Here is a 14855-nt window from a genome sequence, read left to right on the forward strand (position 1 = left end):
AGTTTTGATTTTGCTAAAGGGAAGTAAAATATAAATTAATAGACTCTCCTTTCATCTGAAGCATGCATTTTCCTAGTACATTTAAGCTTTATTCTCACTGAGATATGGTAAGAACAATATTTACCTGTGATGTTTCTTTCCTCCAATAATGTGGAGAATTCAGGGTGAAATATATTTTTCTACCTCCTTTTTAGTTTCTGAGCTACTTAGAGATGTTGGGAAAATAGGTTATAAGAGGGGTAGTAAGATCAGAGAGAGAAATGGACAGAGATAGAGAATTCCTTTTTTAACACCTGCATTCTTCAATAATCATATTTTTTAGAGCAGTTTTAGATTTATAACAAAATTCAGAGGGAGATACAGAGATTTCCCATATATTCCCTACTCCCACACACGCTTCGCCTTGTGTGTTATCAACATCACTCAGTAGAGTGAAACATTTTTTAACAAGGATGAATCTATATGGACATACCATAATCACCCAAAGCCCATAGTTTATCTTAGAGTTCACTCTTAAAAAAATTTTATTTTTAAATGGAAGGATAATTGCTTTACAGAATTTTGTTGGTTTCTGCCAAACATGGTTCATTGTGGTAGGGCTTGGACAGAGTTTGGGGCACAGGAAAAAGTCTTTGTTTAGAAATTTTAGTGGATAAATTTGTCTGGGTAATTACTTGTCCATTTTTGAATCATCTGTACTTTGTGTGATCCCCCCATCACTCATCCTGGACTTTGGATGCTGAATTATGATATTATCATGCAAGCTTTTCTTTCCCATTGCTGTTGTACATATATCCTTCCTGCCTCAGCAAGTTATTTGAGAAGAGAAGATGGAAACAGAGACATAGATCCAGCATGACATGGACAGAGAACTTCTTTATTTTATATCTTTTTACTGTATGCTAGGCCTCCACCTTGTGGATTCAAACATTGCTGTCTGTATATGTGCAAATGTATTTATTTTTAAGTGTGAATTTGTCCCTAGAACTATATCAACCATAGATGCAGATGCCTAGGACTTACCTGATCATTGAGAAACACTTCCTGAATCAGAGTGATTTCTTTGTGGGTAACTGCAGGGCTCTTCCCATCGGATGAACTACAGTGACATGCTTTGTGCCTTTGTCCTGTGCCCTGTCTTCAAGTCCCTAGAGTTCAATTTGGAAAACAAGTAAAAGGCAGTCAATTTTCTCAATTATATTTAAGAAAGTAAGGTATTCCTCTAAGGAACCAAGCGGATATCTCATGCCTTCTTCTCCAAGTAGCCCTGTCTGTCCCCATGTTTCTGAAAATCCTTGGCATGCTTGTACTTTTCTGGAAAAAGAAACAATCAACAACATGAAAAGCAAATTATGGAATGAAGGAAAGCATTTTCAGCCATATCTGATAAGGACTTAATATCCAAAAAAATAAGAAACTCATAGAACCTAGTACTAGAACCCCCAAATAACCCAGTTTTTAAACTGGCAAGAGATTTGAATAGGCATTTCTCCAAAGAAGACATCCAAATAGACAACAAGTAGAAGCGCTCCACTTCACTAGTCATCAATAAAATGCAGGTAACAAGCACAATGAAATATCACCTCATGCTTATTAGAATGGCTACTATCCAAAAGATGAATGACAGCAAGTGTTGGTGAGGATGTGGAGAGAAAGGAACCCAAGAACACTTCTGGTGGGAATGTCAATTGATATAGTCTTTATGAAAAACAGCATGCAAGTCCCTTAAAAAATTTAAAATAGAACGATCATAAGATTGAACAATCTTATTTCTTGAGTATATGGCCAAAGGAAAAGAAATCAAAATCTCTGAGATGACTCATCACAAATGAACATCTCATGTTCATTTCAGATTTATTTACAATAGCCAAAATGTGGAAACAAACTAAATGTCCATTGCTGGATGAATAGAAAAAGAGAATGTGATATATATCTAGCTATCTCACACTTAATGTATGTAAGTTAAAGTTGAAAGTGAAAATGTTAGTTGCTCAGACATATTTGACTCTTTGTGACCCCATGGATTGTTGCCTACAAGGCTCCTCTGTGCAGGAGACTTCCCAGTCAAGAATACTGGAGTGGGTTGCCATTTCCTTCTCAAGGGGATATTCCTGACCCAGGAATCAAACCTGGGTCTCCCACATTGCCAGCAGATTCTTTACAGTCTGAGCCCTTGGAAGCCTAAGTTAGAGTTAGATGTCCCTTCCTGATCCCCTATTGTACTTTATATATACAAAGAGCTGAAAAAGTTTCTTCAGTGTTTTCAAAACAATTGGCCTAGGAGATAAATGTGAATAGCAGTGGAGGACTTGGAAAAATGGAGAGATATCATGGAAGGTGAGAGGGAGTGGTACCTTCTCTGAGAATGTATTTCCAGGGAGAATATAGTTATAAGACAAAATAGGGAATTTGGTGGAATTTCAGAACAAAAACATTGTCAGAACCCCAAGAAATTGACCCTGTCTGGTTAGAGCAGAGAGAAAAGGAATATTCTTGAACTAGCAGGACACTGAGTTCCCATGTAGAAGACAATGATTTAGTGGAGAAATTGGATTCAGACTGACGTTTTGAGCTAGTTTCAGCATATTGTCTCCAAATTGAGGGGCAGGAATGAGCCTCTTCCTTCTTATAGTTTCAGTCATCCATACGTTCTGTTCAGCTCAGTCACTCAGTCGTGTCCGACTCTTTGCGACCCCATGAACAGAAGCATGCCAGGCCTCCCTGTCCATCACCAACTCCTGGAGTCCATCCAAACTCATGTCCATTGAGTCAATGATGCCATCCAACCATCTCATCCTTTGTCCTCCCCTTCTCCTCCTGCCTTCAATCTTTCCCAACATCAGGGTCTTTTCAAATGAGTCAGCTCTTCGCATCAGGTGGCCAAAATATTGGAGTTTCAGCTTCAACATCAGTCCTTTCAATAATGTAGAATAATGCTAATGAAACTTTTCTCATTTGTAACTGTACTTCTCTTTTATTTACATGACACTTGACATTATGTTTAATCTTTCATCCTCGCTGGAATGGAGGATCTATTAGGGGTAAAATTTATTATTTTTCACTGGTACATCCTTAATACTCATCAGAATACTTTACACATAAGTGAAAGTGAAAGTCACTCAGTTGTGTCTGACTCTTTGTGACCCCATGGGTTATACAATCCATGGAATTCTCCAGGCCAGAATACTGGAGTGGTAGCTGTTCCCTTCTCCAGGGGATCTTCCCAACCCAGGGATCAAACCCAGGTCTCCTGCATTGTAGGCAGCTTCTTTACCAGCTGAGCCACCAGGGAAGCTCATCCCTACACATAATAGGTCATCAATTTAAATAAATACAAGAATGAACAATAAGGTCCTACTGTAGAGCACAGGAAACTATATTCAATATCCTGTGATAAACCATAATGAAAAAGAATATGAAAAATATATATTTATAACTGAGTCAAGTTGCTGTACAGCAGAAATTAACACAACATTGTAAACTGACTATACTTCAATAAAATTGAAAGCAAAATGTCAGGATGAGTGAATTATTTAGCCCATAGTCGAAGTAAGTAGGTTTTCCGATAAATGAGAGCTGCTTTTTCCCTACTTTCCAAGAGTATCTTGAGCATGAGTAAGTTGAATAATGTCCTGACGACAAAATCTTTATATTTAACAAGAATAGATTCCTTTAAAAATTAGTAAGAGAAAGATTGGGAAGTTGGAGAAATATGTTCTTACAACTTCACTTAGCACAGTCAGGAAAGAGCTAAAGTTGGTGGTTAAGAAGATAGGTCTGGTTTCAGACATGCTAAGAACTGAATCATTGTTGAATTTAACAAAGACGTTTGTTTATATAGCAAAGAGTAAAGAAACAATTAATAGTAAGTTTATTAGTAAATTTATTAGCATATTATTTTAACTCTACAATTTTAATGGAGCTACAAATTAAATTCAAGCCAAGTGTTGTGGACACATTTCAAATAAGAACACTAATTTAAAGACATATCATGCTGCTTAAACGAAACCAAATAAAAATGGTGGCACTAATAGTGGAGATTTTAAATTTAGGTCCAGTTCTGAATCTCTGTTAAGACTGTAGAGAACTTCAATTATCTACTTTTGAAGTATTTCAACAGGAATAAGAATTCTTGGGTACTGTTTCCTGTGATTAAGGACTTGTTTTAAGTACTTTACATAATCTCAGTTCAGTTCAGTCGCTCAGTCGTGTCCGACTCTTTGTGACCCCATGAATCGCAGCACTCCAGGCCTCCCTGTCCATCACCAACTCCCGGAGTTCACTCAGACTCACGTCCATCGAGTCTGTGATGCAATCCAGCCATCTCATCCTCTGTCGTCCCCTTCTCCTCCTGCCCCCAATCCCTCCCAGCATCACAGTCTTTTCCTGAGTCAACTCTTCACATGAGGTGGCCAAAGTACTGGAGTTTCAGCTTTAGCATCATTCCTTCCAAAGAACACCCAGGGCTGATCTCCTTCAGAATGGACTGGTTGGATCTCCTTGCAGTCCAAGGGACTCTCAAGAGTCTTCTCCAACACCACAGTTCAAAAGCATCAATTCTTCGGGGCTCAGCCTTCTTCACAGTCCAACTCTCACATCCATACATGACTACTGGAAAAACCATAGCCTTGACTAGACGGACCTTAGTCAGCAAAATAATGTCTCTGCTTTTGAATATGCTATCTAGGTTGGTCATAACTTTTCTTCCAAGGAGTAAGTGTCTTTTAATTTCATGGCTGCAGTCACCATATGCAGTGATTTTGGAGCCCCCAAAATAAAGTATGACACTGTTTCCACTGTTTCCCTGTCTATTTCCCATGAAGTGATGGGACCAGATGCCATGATCTTCACTGATTACTAATTAATGACGTCATGAGGTATGAACTGTTATTACCCTCATTTACTGATGAGAAAACTGAGGTCAGTATAGGTTAGAACATTTGCCTAAGATCACATAGTTGGTAAGGGATAGAGGTGGGGTTACAACTTCCCAGTCTATTAGCCTAAACACTAAGCTACCTTTCATAGTACTAACCCCAAAGTGCTCTTGTGAGTACAAAATGAACAAAATATATGATAGTTTAGCATGATGTCTGTCACATGATCAATACTCAGCATGTTAACCAGTATTTTGTTATTATTCTGGTGTTTTCTTTGCTAAGTCGTGTCCAACTTTTTCTGACCCCATAGACTACAGCATGACAGGCTCCTCTGTCCTCCAGTATCTCCCGGAGTTTGCTGAGATTCATGTCCATTGAGTTGGTGATACTATCTAACCATCTCATTCTCTGCCACTCCCTTTTCCTTTTGCCTTCAGTCTTTACCAGGATCTTTTCCAATGAGTCAGCTCTTTGCATCAAGTGGCCAAAGTATTGGATCTTCAGCTTCAATGTTATTATTATTTTCTCACAGAGCCTTTTCTGTCCTTGAGAGATGTGTTCCTTTTTCATCTTGGTCAACTTACAACATGCCATCAACCAACTCTTCTCCAGCACCTATCCTTTACAGACCTGATGATCAGTCTCCTCTAGCTGGCCTGAGTCCTGAGTTTCTTTCTGGCTGTTTTGACCGCAGGAATGCTGGACCCAAAGTGAGTCCCAGTTTGTGGAAATTACAGCCTAGTGTAATGGGCACTGAGTGTAACTTTTGCTTGGAGCAAGTTTTTGACTTCTGCATGGTGATCACAAGCTATATTGCATATTCTACAACTTGAGGAAAGAAGAAATGTAAATTAGCCCCTGATATCTTTCCATTCCCGGGGGATTTAAGCAATATACATTAATATACTGATGGTCGCTTTTTGGTAAATCATCTAAAACAGTAGTCATCAAACTTATGCAATATACAAATTCCTTTCAAATGAAAAAATTCTCTTGGAATCCCTGGGTTAACATGTTTTGTTGTATCAGCATCATATGAATGAACAGAAAACTATAAGCCTTAATAAATATACTAATATACAGTTTTAACTTTAAAACCTCAATATAGATACAAACTAAATTTAAGCCAAGTATTGTAGATACATTTAAAATAAAAAGACTAAAAGTTTAAGTGAAACTAAATAATGGTGGCATTATCAGTGGGGTCTTAAATTCAAGTACAATTCTGAACTTAAATCTTCCTGGTTTTTAATTTTGCCAATACTGTAAATGCAGATAGAGATTTTTATATGACAAAATGATATTAATAATTTCAAATCTTTATTTACTACAGGTGCTTATTAAACTTTCTGGTAATCAATCATATAAAATCAATTTTAATGAAGGTCAATTGACAATTTTTGGTGGAAGGTAGGTAAGGGTTGCACTATTACATAAATCCACATTAAATAGTATCCAATCTAGTTATTTCTGAAATTACAGAAAATAGCATCTGGATTTATCTTTATTTATGAAAGATACTGAAAAACACTTTCAATTTCAACATAGAATTTGCTAGTTGACTCTCAAGTGAAAAAATAAATATTAGAAATGGTAACAAGAATTAACTCATAACAAATCAAAATTCTTTTAATTATTTCCATTTTTCTTTAAATTGGAATGTGTAAACTAGGAAATACCTTTTTACTAATAAGTTCAGAAGCGTTAAAGTTATGAATTAATTTCTGTCACTTTAAATTGCTTTCTTAATGCTAAATCAAAGTTTGAATGACTTAAAAATAGTTGACATTAAGGACTTATTTTATAAAATGTGTTTCAATTCCAATAGTTTAGTCTTTAAACTTAAATTGTTTAGCAGCCGTATTATTATTTATTTTATTTTATTATTATTATTATTTTTTTACTTTACAATATTGTATTGGTTTTGCCATACATCACCATGAATCCACCGCAGGTGCACACGTGTTCCCAATCCTGAAGCCCCCTCCCACCTCTCTCCCCATACCATCCCTCTGGGTCATCCCAGTGCACCAGCCCCAAGTATTCTGTATCCTGCATTGAACCTAGACTGGCAATTCGTTTCTTATATGATATTATACATGTTTCAATGCCATTCTCCCAAATCATCCCACCCTCTCCCTCTCTCTCAGAGTCCAAAAGACTGTTCTATACATCTGTGTCTATTTTGCTGTCTCGCATACAGGGTTATCGTTACCATCTTTCTAAATTCCATATATATGCATTAGTATACTGTATTGTTGTTTTTCTTTCTGGCTTACTTCACTCTGTATAATTAGCTCCAGTTTCATCCACCTCATTAGAACTGATTCAAATGTGTTCTTTTTAATGGCTGAGTAATACTCCATTGTGTATATGTACCACTGTTTTCTTATCCATTCATCTGCTGATGGACATCTAGGTTGCTTCCATGTCCTGGCTATTATAAACAGTGCCAGCAGCCATATTATTAAAGATGCTGGGCAATTATTTCATGCTTACATTGGGACAAGCCATTTTAGTGCTATGCAGAATTACTTAACAACATCAAAACTGGGTGACCTCATTTTTATCTTATTTTGTTGTAATTGCCATTGGAAATAAATATATGAATACAAGCTCTGGAATTTCATTAAATCTAAAAAGAGGCCTCCAGAGTCCAGTACATTGCTTGCTGCCAGAGATCAAAGCCTGGTCCTGAGTCCCTGATTCTAATGATTTAATCAAGTGAGCATTGTGTCTGTTCTCACTTGAAAAGGATTAAAGCACCATAAAACTGTGTGACTGTGTATTTTATTATTATAAAAGCTTCAATAACACACGGATCCCTCTTTCTTATGGATTATGGATGTTTAAGTAACTTAGTAATAGGATTGGAGAATGAGTTAACTAATTCTTTGTGAAGGCAGAGGAAGTAATGGGAAAAAATTTCCTTAATCCCATCAATATTTACTCTTGGTAAATACTCTGTTGGAGAACAACAGGCAAGATAGGGCATTTTTGGGGGGGGAGGCTGTAGGGAACCAGGGTGAATGAGAGAAGATTGTCACTGGCTGGTCATTTATCCAGCCACTCTTTCTTGAGTGCTTGTTTTGTGCCAGATACCATGCTCGACACTGGATACAGAGGTGAATTAACCACAGCCCTGTCCTTCCAGGAGCACAAAGTCAAATGGAGGGATTGAGGTTTTCAAAGTGCACCCTACCAGCCTGGAAAACCTGAATTCACTTTGGATGTGTAACATCCACAGTGACTGTAGCAGTAGCGGTGGTGGCAGCAACAAGAACAATTATTACCTGAGCCTTTCACTACATGACAGTCTCTATAATCAGAACTTTATATATAATATTCTAATCTTTAAAGAAATCACTTACTTAAAAATTAGGTGTTATTAGCACTTTCTACGTAGACTAGATTTAGTGAAGTGAAGTGAAATTCACTCAGTCATGTCTGACTCTCCGTGACCCCATAGGCTGTAGTCCATGGAATTCTCCAGGCCAGAATACTGGAGTGGGTAGCCTTTCCCTTCTCCAGGGGATCTTCGCAACCCAGGGATCGACCCAGGTTTCCCGCATTGCAGGCAGATTCTTTACCAACTGAGCTATCAGGGAAGCCCAGACTAGAGTTAAGAAGTGTGAAATAATTGCAAATGAACAAAATTTGTAAGTGGTATATCTCAGAAATATAGTTACTTCTATTTGTCTCCAGAGCTGTAATTTAGGCCCTTACATCATGCTTATTATATCACAGGAAGAAAATACAGTGATGACTGAGTGAGTGATCTGGGTGATGAGACACAAGAGTCTGCCATTTGTGTTGCCTGAACATTGATCAAGTTGTCTCCCATGCCATCAGGATCAGTGGCATGAAGTTGTTGCCAGGGACTTGAAGTGCATTTAGCCTTCCCTTGAGAGTATGTCCATACTTTCTTGCTCTCTGCAATGGCAAGGAATATACCTGACTTCCCCCAGGTGGCTCTAGAGGAGAGGTCTCTAGGGCCCCACAATCTCTAAATCCCACCTCACCTCCCTAGTCCTGACTTCCAGCCCCATGCACGGATCTGTTATTCAGCACCATGGCCAGATCCCTGATCTCTGCCAGAAGGCTGAAGCCACAAAGTCCAGGGTCAAAGTGCTTTATGCCAGGTGACTGTGTGAGTGGGAAAACTAGCCCCTGTTTTCTCCTGATCAGTTCTTATCTTTCTATATCAATAACCCCTCTCTCACTCTGGACACAACCTGTTTAACATCATCCTTTTTCCTTTATGTTCTCACACCCATTCCCTTCTCTCCTCCCCATGACAATCTCTCTCACTAGCCCTCCTTTCTGTTCATTCCCACTTGATGTTCTATTTCTCACACCTGCCTACTCTTCTCTTTCATTTGTACCATTTCATGACCCCCCTCCATTCTGCTCTCCTATTCTTTTCACATTCCCACCCTTCTCCTAGTGGTCATCCACATGCCTTCCTCCTTTCTCCCCCAAATCTTTATTTCTGCTCCTTGTCTCTGTCCCAATCATTAAAAAGTTTCCCCTCCTTAATTGTGTTTCTCTCTCTTTTCATTTCAAAAGTTCTTCCTCTTATTTCCTTATTTTCTTTCCATTCACCCGTTCACTCTGTAACTCTTTCATCTTATGTTTTCATCCTTCCTTTCCCACTACTTTGCATTCTTACTTTGCTTCCCATTCTCATTAATTCTTTTCTCTATTGTGTCTTCATTTCTATGTCCCTGACACTCTGCATTCCTTTCAATCATCTCTTCATGGAAACCACACAATTATTTTTAGAGCTAAGGAACCTCAAGGAACAAAAGTTTAGAGGAAACTCCAATTTGAGAGTAAATTCTGCTTTTCAATAATTATTTTCTGACTTTTTGTCATATACATGAAGCTTATATACAACATGCACATATGTAACCACACATGCACACACATAGTTAGTTATATCACATTCAGTTTATTCATAACAGCATGCCAGCTGTTCACTGAGTAGAATGGAGGACAGTTTTGGTATCAACTAGAAGAGGCTTCCCAGGTGATGCTAGTGGTAAAGAACCTTTTACCAGTGCAGGAGACATAAGAGACACAGGTTCTATCCCTGGGTCGGGAAGATCCTCCGGAGGAGGGCATGGCAACCCACTCCAGTATTCTTGCCTGGAGAATCCCGTGGACAGGGGAGCCTGGCAGGCTACAGTCCATAGGGTTGCACAGAGTCAGCCATGACTGAAGTGACGCAGCATGCAGAAGAGTTTTTATGTTACACCTGGCTACGATTTTGCTCACTCCTAGGAATCTCTTCTTCACCTCATCCCATCCCTGACCTCACCTAAGGCTGAGACCGGACCTGCTCCAAATAAGTACCACAAGCCCCTTTGCTTATGTTAGTCACTTATCACACTGCTTTTCATCCAATATCGGTCTTACTTTCTTTCCATACCGTGGTTTCTTCATGACAGAGTCTGTATAGTTTGTCTTAATGTCCTATCACAGAAAAGAAATATTTGTATAATAGACAAATTAATCAATAAGTGGATGATAAGTAAATGATCTTCTGGATCATGTGATTACGTTCTCCCTTTGATCTAGCCAAAATTATTTCCTGGGAATTATAGGAAAATTCAGGTATCAGATGAATCTTTTAAAACCCAATCCTTCTGTTCTCTCTCTTCTCAGACATTTCCAAAGACACAGATTACAGTTGCCCATCATTATATAAAGTAACAACTGTGCTTTGTGAGAAAAGTAGTCTTGGGAATTGCTCTTATAAATTATCAAAAGTCTCCAATGTGGATGATTTGTAGTAATTAGACCTATATTTTATTCCTTGTTCCATATACCACCTCCTTTTGTGCTTTTTTGGGTGGTTCTTGCCTCTCATATTCTCTTCCAATCCTCACTGTTCTCTCTAGTTCCTTCATCTATATTCTTAGTCCTCCCTATATACTCTGCTTCCTTATGAACTTTATTTTTTTTATCAGAACTATAGCATGGCTCCTCTAGCTCTTTACAGTAGCAGTGAGGTCAGCTAGGTTTGGAGATATGGATTTATGAATAGTCAGTATTAAGTTGGTCAATAAGGCTCTAGGAATAGACATGTTTTCTCAGGTTTGCTCTTGGGGACCCTTTGTGGTGAAGGGAATGAGAAAAGAGAAAACAAGTAGATAGAAAAGAACCAACCATTGAGAGAAGTAAGATGAAATTCACGGTTTTGCAGCAGTAAGATTAGAAGAGAACAAATGTCAAGAAAATAGGGGATGGATAGTGGTTAATAATGCCATAAGTAGAGAAGGAAAATGAAGAAGAGTTGAGAGAAGCAATAGTCAGGATGTCTAGTTCTCTGTGTTATAATTTGAGCTCTGTCATTGACTAGCTGTGCAGTATTACAGCTGCTGCTGCTATTGCTGATAAGTTGCTTCAGTTGTGTCCGACTCTGTGCAACCCCAGAGACGGCAGCCCACCAGGCTCCCTGGGATTCTCCAGACAAGAACACTGGAGTGGGTTGACATTTCCTTCTCCAATACATGAAAGTGAAAAGGGAAAGTGAAGTCGCTCAATCGTGTCCGACTATTCTGACCCCATGGACTGCAGCCTACCAGGCTCCTCCATCCATGGGAACTTCCAGGCAAGAGTACTGTAGTGGGATGTCATTGCCTTCTCTGAGTATTAAAGCTAGTTTACTTAATCTCTCTGCCTCAGTTTCCTCATCTGTCAAGTGAGGAATAAAATAGTGTCTAATACAGTACAGATTTAATAAATCATACATGTAGAGTGCATTGTGCTGTGTTTGGCATACAGCAAGAACTCCAGACATGTTACTTATTATTACTACTATTACTACTAACAATAACATTGTTAAATATCATTGTATATGGTGAAGATTGTTCACTGATAACCTTGGCAACAAAACTTTGAATGAATTATTTTGTAAGTAGACTGTAATTATACTAAATGCATGAAATGGAGCAAATAGTTGATAGAGCATAAGATATAAATTACAATTTAAAAACACTAATTGGCATTTTATCATATTCTAACAACCTTGCAAACATAGTTTCTATGTCCATGTTTTGGTAAAGGAATCTGAGACTTGGACAAGACTTGGACAAGTCAAGACACTTGGTCACGTAAAAAGTTAGAAACTTGGAGCACAGATATATAAACTTATGTCAGCCTAGGCCCATACTGTATAGCAGAAACAAGTACACAACGCAAATACACATCACAGCGAATGGTTAAATACATTGTGGTGTATCCACACAAGAGGCTGTTACATAGCAATGAAAGACAAATAAACAGCTATAGCCAGTAATATCAGTGAATCTAAGTAATATAATATTGAGGCATAAAATCAGATAACCACAACTTACTTAAAGGTTTTTACTCTTTTACCAATTTCAGATCATCTGAAACTTAATAATATTCTCAGAATACCTCTAGCAGATATATAACAAATATAAGCATATGTTAACAAAAGAAAGAGGCAAGAGGAGAAGGGAGTGACAGAGGATGAGATGGTTGGATGGCTCCCCCAACTCAATGGACATGAGTTTAAGCAAGCTCTGGGAGATGGTGAAGGGTAGGGAAGCCTGGTGTGCTGCAGTCCACAGGATCACAAAGAGTCCGACATGACTGAGTGACTGACAAACAACAACAAAGAGCCATGTTGGTTAGATGAGGAAAGAAGTGGGCAGATTTGAGCAGGCTGCTTTGGAGCTGAGATTCAGGAGGTTGGTTATCTTAGGTGAAGAGTGACAAGGAGAGGTGATGGATAATGTTCATAGAAGTAGGTATGAATTATCATCAATATTCTAGTCTCTGAGTCAAATAGTAAGTTAATGCTCGTTTAATCATACTCAAAGCCAAAGGAGAAAGCAAGAACGTGATGCTCAGACCAATGAAGAGGCTATAGCATCAACCTAGTGTTATGATTAACCTAGTCCCAAGTTCCTGATGCCAGAGGAACATAGGCAGTGATGGTTACTCTACCTGTGTTTCTTACAATTTGGTTTAAGATTTCTCCCCGTTATTATAAGAGTCCTGCCTAAAGATTTGCTCTCAATCTAGATCTTTAGAATCAAACTCTAAGCAAAGACCCTCCATCAGAAAATCACCATAGAACTTATTCGAGTGAGAAGAGAAATGGGAATGGTAACTGGAAACATGGAACATACCTTCGATTGCAGGAAAGCAAGTTAGGAACACTTTGTGGCTCATCGGCTTACTGTAGGTCTCACAGTTTCAGTGCACATGTATTGTGACATCTTTTTTTTCATAAGGCTTTGGAAAATTATTTTGAAGCTAAACCTGAGCCTCCCAGGTCTAAGATGAATATTACCTAATTTTGGATTCTCCGTGATATACTGGCTTAAATGTCCTGATGCTGAATGTGTGGTTTGATGATGGTGGATGTTATTTTGAGTTAGAATGGTGTGCTTAGTCTTATGATGGAATGAATAAAGAAAATATAGGAAAATATTCTCATATCTCAGTTGCTATCCTTGCTTTTACTGTTTATATTTTTAATTGGAAAAGTTTCACAATATAGAAAAATATAGTGAGACCAAGACAATGAAGTTCCTACACTTAATATCTAACTTTAACAAAGCTTAACATTCTCCCTTTTTGGTTTCAATTCTTATTTTGAAAATATAAACTGTTACAGATACAATAAAACCCATACTACTTGTTTATGCTATCCTCTACCTTTCTTCCTTCCCCAAAGATGGCACCCACTATCCTAAATAAAGTAGTCATAATATCTATTATATCTGCTTTATAAAAATAACACAGTATTTTCACATCTTAAAAATTCATATCTGCCATACTTTTCTAACATCCTGAACTGGCAGTTTTCAGTTAATATGTGTTGAAGAGTTAAGCTTCTTGATGCACGGGGTTCTGGTTTCAGGTGCTGTGTAACATGAGTAGATCACAATTAAAATATATGTATGCAGAGTACATCAAGAGAAACCCTGGGCTGGAGGAAGCACAGGCTGGAATCAAGATTGCCGGGACAAATATCAATAACTTCAGATATGCAGATGACACCACCCTTATGGCAGAAAGTGAAGAGGAACTAAAGAGCTTTTTTGATGAAGGTAAAAGAGGAGAGTGAAAAAGTTGGCTTAAAGCTCAACATTCAGAAAACGAAGATCATGGCATCCAGTCCCATCACTTCATGGCAAATAGATGGGGAAACAGTGGAAACAGTGGCTGATTTTATTTTTCTGGTCTCCAAAATCACTGCAGATGGTGACTGCAGCCATGAAATTAAAAGACGCTTACTCCTTGGAAAGAAAGTTATGGCCAACCTAGATAGCATATTGAAAAGCAAAGACATTACTTTGTCAAAAAAGGTCTGTCTAGTCAAGGCTATGGTTTTTCCAGTGGTCATGTATGGATTTGAGAGTTGGACTATAAAGAAAGCTGAGCACCGAAGAATTGATGCTTTTGAACTGTGGTGTTGGAGAAGACTCTTGAGAGTCCCTTGGACTGCATGGAGATCCAAGCAGTCCATTCTGAAGGAGATCAGTCCTGGGTGTTCATTGGAAAGACTGATGCTAAAGCTGAAACTCCAGTACTTTGGCCACCTAATGCAAAGAGCCGACTCATTTGAAAAGATCCTGATGCTGGGAAAGATTGAGGGCAGGAGGAGAAGGGACAACAGAAAGTGAGATGGTTGGATGGCATCACCAACTCAATGGACTTGGGTTTGGGTGAACTCTGGGAGTTGGTGATGGACAGGGAGGCCTGGCGTGCTGCGGTTCATGGGGTCGCAAAGAGTCAGACACTACTGAGTGACTGAACTGAACTAAAAAAATATATATACATATAGTACAGTATTTAGGTGAATAATCCATCATTCACTGAGAATGCCTTGTCAATTCTAAAAATTGCGAGCCTGTTGTGGGGCCACTTTCTGCATTCCATAGGTCCATTTAGCCACATTTTAGTTCACAAAGTGAGCCTCAAAATGCT

Source organism: Ovis canadensis, chromosome 3 (assembly GCF_042477335.2).
Source record: "Ovis canadensis isolate MfBH-ARS-UI-01 breed Bighorn chromosome 3, ARS-UI_OviCan_v2, whole genome shotgun sequence".
NCBI classification, from domain to species: Eukaryota; Metazoa; Chordata; class Mammalia; order Artiodactyla; family Bovidae; genus Ovis; species Ovis canadensis.